Source organism: Lycium ferocissimum, chromosome 7 (genome assembly GCF_029784015.1).
Source record: "Lycium ferocissimum isolate CSIRO_LF1 chromosome 7, AGI_CSIRO_Lferr_CH_V1, whole genome shotgun sequence".
In the NCBI taxonomy this organism is placed as follows: domain Eukaryota; kingdom Viridiplantae; phylum Streptophyta; class Magnoliopsida; order Solanales; family Solanaceae; genus Lycium; species Lycium ferocissimum.
In genome coordinates, this window is record NC_081348.1 from 65,304,833 (window position 1) to 65,316,018 (window position 11,186).

Here is an 11,186-nt window from a genome sequence, read left to right on the forward strand (position 1 = left end):
AGTTATAGTTAGTAGCTATCTCTATGACTTGGAACTCGGGGATAAACTCAGCGGGCCTCATTTGGATATAAAGGTTGACTTCCTCTACGGGGTCACATTGAGCTCCATCGAATGCTCTTACATTTGTACGGCCTTGGCGAATCTTTTTGAGATTATAACCCAATTGGCTGATAGTGGATTCAGGGCAAATGTTAAGACCAGCCCCGTTGTTGAGTAAAACTCGGGTTAGCACTTTGTTTCTGCACATAACGGTGGCATGTAGCGCATTTTTATGAGTTGTGCCTTCCCTGGGCAGCTCTTCACTGGTGAAAGAGATTTGATGTTCTCCTATGACATGTGCGACTATCTCGGCTAGATTTTCACTATTTGTTCCTGTGGGGAAATGGACTTCGTCTAGCACATTCATTGAAGCCACACGGTGTTGAGGTGAGCTCAGTAATAGCGCTAGTATAGATATTTGAGCTGGTATTTTCTTGAGATGTTCCACAATAGAGTATTCTTTGGGTTGCATCGGCTCCAGAAGTCTTCAGCCTCGCCTTCAGTAATGGGCTTTCTTTGGTTCCCCTCTTTCCTTGGCACTCCTTGGGCCAATTCTTCGGGAGTATAACACCTCCCAGATCGCGTCATTCCATGGGCAGCTGCCACTTGCATAATGAATTCTCTTCTTGGTGCTACTATCACCTCTTGAGATACCGACGCTATGATTGGCGCAAGGATTAACACTTTAAACTGTGGACGCTCTTGTATTGTGAGCAACGCCACTATTTGTTCAAGTGCTTGGATTGGATCTCGAATTACAGGCTTGCATACAGCCCAATCTTCTTCCCTTTCTACCATGTGAATCGTGTTGTTGCCATGATTAGGCAGGGGATTAGTGTTCACGTTTGGTGTAGCAGTCTGAAGAATGGTCTCGTTTTTGTCAATCAAATCTTGTATATTATGCTTCATATTGATCTAGTCTTCATCGTGTCCGTTTCCTCCGGAGTGGTAGGCACATGTTTGATCCATTCGGAAGAATCTATTTTCGGGATTGACGGCCTTTGGTGGGATCGCTTGGATCATTCCTGCAGTGTTTAATCTCTTGAACAGTTTAGTTCGTGTTTCTAGCAGTGGGGTAAACACATGGGTAGGCTTCTTTTCAAAGTTAGGACGAGGCAAATTGTAGGCATTTGGCGGTGGCTAGTTTTGGTAATTTATTAGTGGGTTATTTTGTGGGGCTCAGTAGGCAGGTGTGCGAATGTAACACCTCATACCTCCTAACTAAGTTACGTTCATGATTCGAGACTCAGAAACCGAAACGGGAAGTGGTTGGATTAAAATTTCCCTTGGAACGGTAAAAGTACGTTTTTCGTCAAAATGTACGGGCCGTACTTCTTGGACGTACCTCACATGGGGGAAAACAAGACCACTAGAATTTGGCATTCCAGGTACCGCCTGAATGTACGGTCCGTACATTATTCTACGGGCCGTACTTCTTGGCCGTACAAGTTATACGGGACGTACTTTAAAGTACGGGCTGTACTTTTCATCACGTACCTCACAGACTATAAATCGTGGTTTCTGGAATTTGACACATAAGGTACAACCAGATTGTACGAGACGCACAATATTGTACGGGCGTACATTGTGCCCGTAGTCTCCTCGCTTCAGAAAATAGTATAAACTCGAGACTTCAGTTTTTAGTCCCACTTTTCATTCTCTCAAGCCCTAGCACGAAGTTCTTCTTCTCCTACCATCAAGATACAATAAGGTAAGCCTATTCCAAGCCTTTCAAGTGAATTCTAACACGAATCCATGATTTCTAAACAAGAATCCATTGTTGCTAACCTAGGGCTTTCAAGAAAACCTATCTAAGGGATCCAAGATTAAGGCTTTTCGATTCTTCTCCAAGTTCAGACCATTAGTTAGATGTTTGGAGATTAACAGTTATGTAGGGTTTCCATCTACGTGTGGGAACATCATTGTTCTTCCCCACACCACGTCCTTCCATGATTATATGAAGTTTTACCCAAAACTAGGGTTCTAGATATGTTCATGATAACCCTAAGTACATGTACCATGATATACCATGTTTGCTTTAATAGTTCGTTATTGTGTTCTTAATATTCCCTTTTGGTTATTGAGAATCTGTCCGTACTCCATGAAAACTCATACTTTGCATTCCTTGGGTTCTTAAATGCAAGATATAAACTTTTATGTTTATTTTCATGAACTTCTACATGCTTCCATGTTTTCATACTAGTTAGACTATATATCTATCTTCATGTTATAAAACAACCACGAATCATGTTTATATAATTCATGGGCTACTAAGCTAATTATATTCATGTTCATGTTTTAGGAGTAGTATAGATTACGGAGAAGGTTTAATACCTGAAACTATGTATGCCAGCGTAAGATAATGATCGCTCTTCCCAGTTAGGACTATTCCTTCTTCTTTACCCATTGCGGGTTATTGGATCCATTCATGTCATGTTCATGTCTTGTACCCTGATAAGGTTGGCTTAGCTGATCGGGCAGAGATCAGACGCCACTTACTTACGTGGTGGTCACATGTCGGTTATACTAATGCTCTCCCACTGATATCTTTACGGACTTAAAATATCTTATTCATGTTATACATATTCATGTTGGATGATATTTATGTTCATGTTCAGCTTATAGATACAGTTTCAGTTTTAGTTTTGTTATTTCATGTGCCATGCTTATTACATTCTGTTGCTTTACATACCAGTACAATTCGAATGTACTAACGTCCCCTTTTATTTTCCTGGGGGCCTGCATTTCTCGATGCAGATTTACAGGACGACGGATCAGCTCGTTAGGACTTTGTACGTACCAGCTATTGTTGAGCCCCATCTCATTCGGGATTTTATCTTTATTTATTTATTATCAGTTATGCAGTAAGGATATGCCGGGGGCCTTGTCTCAGTAAATAGTTTAGCAGTCAGACTCATGTCAGAGGTTTCATAGACTAGACTAGTTCAGTTATGTCACGTCAGATATTCAGAGTCGTATAGCCAGTATTGGCTCAGCATTTATCATTTAATTTCAGACTTATGATTACTTAACCTATGGCTCATTCTCAGCGTGCATGTTATATTATATTTCGCATTAATTCATGCCACTTGTTGATTCAGCAAGCCATGTGATTCGCTCGGTCACATACAGTAAGGCACCGAGTGTCATGTTACGCCTAAGCCATGGTTCGGGGCGTGACAAAGCTTCGTATCAAAGCCTAGGCTCAAGTGTCTTAGGATTCTATGAAACCGTGTCCAGTGGGGTCACTTTTATGTGTGTGTGGCGCCCACACATATAAACAGTTGACCACCAAGACATCTAGGATTGTCTCACTACTTTCATACTCTAGATCGTGCAGTTAGAACTATGCTTTCAGGAATCCTATTAACTCGTGCATATTACGTATTTCAGACAATGCCTGTAAAAATAAAGTACACCAGAAGGACGTCAACTACTAGACAAAGGGCTACTGCTGAGGACTCTCTGACTCAAGAAGTTCACACCGAGGCTCAGTGGCTTGCACCGGATGCAGTGCCCCCGACTGGAAACCCAGCTACAGAAAGGCCTGCAGAGATCAGTCCTACAGTTACTCCACAGCGCAGTGCTACTGACATGGATGTTAGGGGAGCTATCCAGCTGCTTACCCAAATTGTTGCTAACTAGGCTTAACGTCAGGAAACGGCTCCTTGCACAGGTGCTAGTGGAGGGCTGAACATTTCTAGGAGCAAGGAATTCCTAAATATGAAGCCTTCAGTGTTCACCGGGTCTCTTAAGGTGGAGGATCAGCAAAACTTCATCGATGGGCTTCAGAAAGTCTTTCGTGTGATAAATGTTACCGAGACAAAAGCAGCAGAGTTGGGAGCTTATCAGTTAGAGGATGTTGCCCATATTTGGTATGAGACGTGGGAACAGTTCCGCGGGGAGGATGCATCTGTAGAAACTTGAGATGAGTTTGTAGATGCTTTCATTGACCACTTCTAGCCGATTGAGGTCAGGGAGGCGAAGACATATGAATTTGAGATACTTAGGCAGAATGGTATGAGTGTGAATGAGTACTATCTCATGTTTGTTTCCTTTGCTAAGTATGCTCAGTATATGGTCCTTAATATGAGGGCCTCAGTTAGGCGATTTGTGTTGGGCAGTATACCCCCCCCCCCCCCCCTTTTTTTTTTGAAATATGCGTAGTCGGGCCTTTTATTTAAAGAAAGAAAAATTGTTCAACAAAACTGGCCCAAACCCGGGTCCAGCCCAACAAAATAAAAGAGAAAAGGAGTTGGGCCTTATACCCGACTTACATGGTGATGCGAATATTTTTAAATTTGAAAAAATACTTTAATATTAATATAAAATATGCAAAGTATTTTTAAATGCCTTACAATATATATTTGAACTCATTTTGCCAAACGAAATGGCAAAATATTGTCGAAATAATTTTGTAAAAATCAGTTTGGTTTATAAAACATATATTTCACTCCGTTTGAGATCCAAGAACTTTGGGAAATTAAATAAAATTATTGGAGTGCCAAAATTAGGTGTCAACAAGTATCATCTTCAAGAACATAGCCCATACTCCAGATAGCCCTAGAGTTATAGCACTTGGTAACAGGAATGCTTGGGAATTTAATGAGTTTGAGATCACTTGCTTTAAGAAGCCTGGTAATGAGCATGCCATACAAAAGATAAGGGGAATCAGGAGAAACCTCAATCATACCGTTAATGATTAAGGAGGAAAGTTTGAGTAAGTGACCAGGCAGTATGTGATGAGGGTGTCACGCTGAGTGAGAGTTGAGAAAGAGCCATTTCGAGGGGAAAGTGTGGTAGAAACAATGTGAGAAAGGACCCTAGTGGTGAAGCAGAGTTCATTAGGAGTAAGCTGGTTTGGAAGAGGGTCAATAGAGGGCTCAGAGATGATTTCTTTGGCTTGCTCATAAGTGATTTCAAAGTCTTCAGGCCAAGAATTGCGAAAAGGACCTGAATAACCAGAGCAGTTGCAATTGAAGAGAGCGTCAAACATATCACAATCAAGAAAGATGTGCTTACCTAGGACAAGGGATTCAAGTTCTGTCATGACCCAACCAATGGGCCATGATGGTTACCCGGAGCTGATTACCGAGCACTACTATTCAGGCTAACCATCATACCTGGCCCGTACACACATGCTTCCCAAGGCAACACATATATGTAAACATAATCCCTCACGGTTGCAAAACTAATATACAAAATATACACTGGTGTAATCGTGAGCCAACTACTACCCACGCATACGTATCTATGAGCCTCTACTGAAGTACTGAGACATAAGGACGGGACAAACCCCGTCATACCCAATATGAACACAAAAGAATGTATCAATAAGCTGCACCTCCGAAGTAGTGGGGTGCTCCTGTGTAAGCTGGTATAACTCCTAAGGATCTAGGCCGCCTCCCTATCTACATGTGGGCATGAACACAGCGTCCATAAAAAGAAAGGACGTCAGTACGAACAATGTACTGAGTATGTAAGGCATACACGATAACATGATAAAGGGATGCAAAAATATGAGATAAAGGGATAAACATGAATCGATTGCCTCTTGGGTGGAGTCATGCATGCTAACTTATATAATAAATAACATCACATCAGATAAGCATATATATAGCTGCCCGACCATATAGGTACGGTGTGATCATCATTAGCCCGCGTCCGGGCCTCCCGCGTCCGGATTAAACGTCTCATGCCGCCCACTAGTGGTGTCTGCCCATGCCATCTAGACATGGTGTAACCATCATCATAGCTGCCCACTATGCCTATCGTAGTGGTATCTGCCCGACTAACTAGGCACGGTGTAGTCTTACATATACATAATATAAAGCATGCATGAGAGCTCAAGTAAAACGGTAATTCCATCGGAGTGACGTAAGGTCGGGAACCTTCAATCATATTATGAAATAATCCTCATCACTATGTCTCACCTTGAAGGAACTAATATCATGAGGTGAGGCAACACCAAGAAGCAACATCAATGAAATCATAAAGATAAGAATATCAAGCTCATCATAGCATCATTACCGTCATCATTATCATGGAACATATCTCATATCTGTCTCATAAGAAGCTCTTAAGAATCTTTAGCTTTCATTCTTTAGGATGTAAGAAGGTCATGGAAATATAGCAAAATAAATCACAACATAGGGGTCATGCCTTTGAAAGAAGGGGACTAGCCTTACATACCTTTACGTCGCTTAACTTTGCCGACTCTCCAAGTTCACGATTCTACATTCAAGAGAATTCGTACTAAGGTTAGATAACCGGAACATACTTAAAGCTATGCTAAGGCGACTAAGGGCTAACGAAAATTGGGCAGCATTTCCTTTGTTTCTATAACTTTCTCCATAAGATACAACAACTCCCAAACATCAATAACAACATCCATAATATCATAATCAATAACTTCTTCAAGTTAGGCATTATTCAATCCTTACAATTCTCTTTCAAATCATCCACACCCATTACGTCAATACACCAACATGTTCATTTTTCACATAATACTCCTCTAACGATATTAGCATCATTCATAATAAAACTATACTCATTTCGTGCTAAGAATCATGACGCAATTGAACTTACTACTCAAAATACCATTATTTCCGTGTTTGAGCTCATATTCTTTATTCTTCTTTAATCCAAGTCTTTCAACTACTCAATACCTCTAATAACATGAGATAAGTGCAAAACTCACCTTTGAATATGCAGAAATGGCCTTTGGATGAAGATATTTCACTTGAGAAAACCCCAACTTCAACACTAAAGAAGTTCTTGACTTGTATCAACCCTAGTGAGCATCCATGTACTTGATTCTACCAACTCTTGATGTTTAGCCCTTGATTTCTCTTGGATATATGTTAAAATGGTATGGAGAAGGTTTTAGAGGTTTGGAGAGAGTTGGAGAATGAGTGAAATGAAAAATAAGGACTTGGGGTCTCTTTTTATAAAAAATCAAAAGCTGCCCGACGAGGATTACACGGTACGAACGACGAAGCGTCGATCTGACCGTCGAAGTCGTGAAATTTCCAGTGAGCAACCTTTCGTTTCCTTTCATTCTACGGTGAGAAGGACGGTCCGACGAACTGATCGACAGAGTGTCGATCTTCTCTGACGAATGGTCTTTGCGCTAAATCAATTCTACGGCACAATCGACGAAGCGTCGACCCGTCCGACGATACAAAGAAAGACCGTCGAACCCCCCTTTAGTAGAACTGCAGTGAAGTTTCATTTGACGAACTTTCCTCCCTTGCCTCAAACGTCTCTGGAATCCTAATTAGAATTATTAAGCATCCCTTCTTACTTGTAGGGACATCATGTACACCTTAACTTACGTTAGTCCATTCATCGCTCAGCAATCTGAAATTTTGAGGTGTAACAAGTTCACTCGGACGAGAGGAACGAAGATTTGCATAAAACATGCGAATAAGATTTTCAAAATCTTTTGCCGGACCAAGGAATACGTTGATCCAGCCTTGGAAATCAAAGTAAGGTTTAATGCTACATAGGATAGGTTTAAGAAAGTTAAGGTCAACAACATGACCAGGGTTGACAGGTGTCACGACCCAAATTCCATCTCGGTAGGCGAACCCTTTCCCAATCATCAATTCAAACCACAATAAAGCAAATAGAGCAGAATAAGTAGAAGCCTGAATCATAAATAATCATAAGTGCGGAATACAAATACAATCCCCAAGGAACTGGTCCAACTCATACGACAGCAACAACAAGAATGTCTAATACACAAGTCTGAAAGTCAAATAAAAAGCTGTCTGAATGATGGAATATAAAGACAGTATAGATAAGCCTTCGGGCAGCGACTCGTCAAATGCTCACCCTAGACACTCGCAAGCCAGGCATCGAAAATCAGCCTCGAGAAGTGGAAGTGGAACCTTTCTCAAACTCTACACCCCGAAAAGGAGTGTAGCAAGGTAGCATCAGTACAAGCAACACGTACTGAGTAGGCATCATAGGCCGACAACAGTTAGTTCACATAAATAAAGAGAGAGACTGAAGAATAGATATGCTCACTATCAGGTATAAACACCACACAGTCCAAGAATAACAACTCAAGTACATAAAGATCAATTAGCCAAATCATAGCCTATGGTGAAGGACCTAAACACAATTCTTGCCAAGTTTCCCACCATTCCACAGAATAACCATAAACACTAGTACAACCAACAATGTCACTCTGTAACGTCAAGTGTCAACCTAAGAGAAAGTCTCTACTCCTCGAATGCATCAATTCTGAAATATCTACTAATCGAGCGCACGGTGATCTCAAATCAGTAAACAACCAGGAAGTCAATATTCACGAGCACCGTACAATACGATAAATAACCACTACTAGAAATAAGATGTATGAATGAATGAAATATGAATGTAATACAATGCAATGCAATGATACACACATGCTCCAGGCGTATGATATCTACGCCTCGAAAGTCATGACCCATGGGGGACTCGCGAACTCCATGTACCTGTTGCAGCGCACAACCCAATCCAAGTCAGTGTTGCGGAACATGCAACCCGATCCCAGTCAGTGTTACGATACGTGCAACCCGATCCAAGTTAGTGTTGCGGAACGTGCAACCCGATCGATCAGTGTTGCGATACGTGCAACCCGATCCAAGTAAGTGTATATATATATGTTGCGGCGCGCAGCCCTATCCAAATATATGATTATGAATGCATGCATGATATTAATGCCAACAAGAGTCTATCAATGAAAACCTTGCCACACATGGACACATATCCTAATATCAAGATCAATATCAATTCCTTCCTCTTCACAAGTTAATAACCAATAACTGAGAGATACGGGTTCACAACCATGAATAATTCATTAAATATTCATATCAGAGTATCATGAAAGATGAGAATGAGTACAATGTGTAATACTAATGAATTATGACAACATATCAAATCAATCGTGCCACACATATCATAATAACAGTCTCAATATCATAGCTTTGCTTTCCTTCCCAACAACATCAACATATGATGAAATACGATCTCCAACTTTATAAAGTAAATCACTACGAAACAAGTCTGGAATCACTCATGTGGCTACAAGCCAATAAATTAAAACAAGGCAACAACTCACTAGAACACAAGGCAACAAGCCATAATCAACAACAATGCCAACCTAAGTAATCCATCCCAACTTAATACCCGAAGGCATAACATAATTTATCCGACAATCACTAACTCTAGATATGCTTTGCTAACCGAAGTCTAACAATAAGGTAAGCCATAACCTACCCGGAATGTCGAACAGGAGCCTTGAACCAATCCGCTTGAGTCGTGCCTTTCTTCTTCGGAGAGCCTTGGAACTATTAACGTCTATCAAGTACGGATTCTACATTAAAATATGAATCAAAGGATACCCATAATGCCATAGTTTACCCAAAACCCAAAAATGGACCCAAAATAGCCAAATTCGAGCCACAAGGGCAAAAATATAATTTCATTAAAAAAATCGGGTTCAATATAGTCAAAATAGAATACTACTAGTCTAGACGAGTCCAATAATACCCATATTGCTATACTTTAAGTCAGAATCCAAAACGAACCCAAAAAGGTGGCCCCTAATGCGAAAGGGCAAAACTGGAATTTTAGTTTAACAAAAGTTTACCCATAGTCTAATTAGTCCAAATCCAAAATATCCAATCAAAAAGCCATGATCTTAGCATCCAATTCCCCTTTTCTCCCAATTTTCACTTTAGGGCTAAAACTCCAATAATGAACCCAAAAACATGATTTAAAAATACTAATTAAGGATAGAAATCAAGGGAAAATCAAATATTTAGGATTATAATCTTACCTCCAAGCTTAGATGAGCAAAACCCCTTTGAAACTCTCCAAACCGAACTCTAGAACTTGTGAGAAAAGTACCTAAATCCCGAAACAAGTGGAAATTAAGAAAACCAGCAGCTGTTTCGGTCAAAAACAGGTGCTAGATGATCACGAAGCTCACTTTTGACAATCCCAATAAAATCACCACGAAATTCCACCCAAGATAGCCTTTTGAATCACCCAATTTAGCCTTACAATGAGAGAGATATGATGCTTTTACATTGTGGAAAGAATGCAGAATTTTGAAGGGCGAACTTAGGGGCAAAATCATAATTTTCAGCAAAATTATACTAGAAAACCAGCAGTGAATTTCTTTAGTAAAATGGTCATATCTCCCTCATACGATGTCGAAACGCGATGAGTCTTGTTGCTATAGCTCCGAAATTACGATACGTATCTAACGGTTCAATCGAAGCACAAAACAAAGGTCCTTTGCTCATTATGGTACCCTTTTTGCTCAAAACGGCGTCGAAACCAAAATCAAACACCATACAATCCAAACACATCCGAAGCTCATCGGAATCTAACTAAAATTTGTGGACAAGTCCAAAATCATCATGCGAACCTACTCGAACTCTCAAAATATCCAAACCGGACCGTCTTGACCCGATTTTGACAATGGTCAACTCCAAATCATCTCAAAAGCTAGTTTCTTAACCAACCACCTAAGTCACACCCGAACCTCTCGGGAATCGAACCGACGACTCGACTAAGTTATAAATTACATTCCGGACCTAAAGGAACTGTCGGAATTCGATTGCGGGCACGTTTATCCAAAAGTCAACTTTTGGTCAAACTTCTCAAACTTAAGCCTTCTTAATTCCAAAAGTTAGATTTTCTTCTTCGATTCTCATCCGATCACCTCGGGATTGGCGCCGCCCATCCCTAAAAGTCATAAACATCAAATAAAGCTAACAGAAACAACAAATCTCAGATCCAAGTCTTATTTCTTCCCATGGACATCTTTTCTCCATAAATAGGCATATTAAATATTAAAACCGACTTAATTGTCAAAAACCAACTAGAACTCTAAAATTAGCTCCGTAAATTTTTAAAGGTCATAAATAATATTTCAAATCTAACGGAATCTTCAGATCACCAATCAGAGTACATTTTCCTATAATAAATAATTTATCCAAATAATTGAATGCCAGAATTTACAAACTGAAACCTTCTCCCAAAGTGAACCAAATGATATTGTTTGACTTCAAATTTGGCTAACAAGTCAAAATAATTATAACGGAGTTTCTGGAATAGACGACCCGCAAATTAGAGCATCGGCT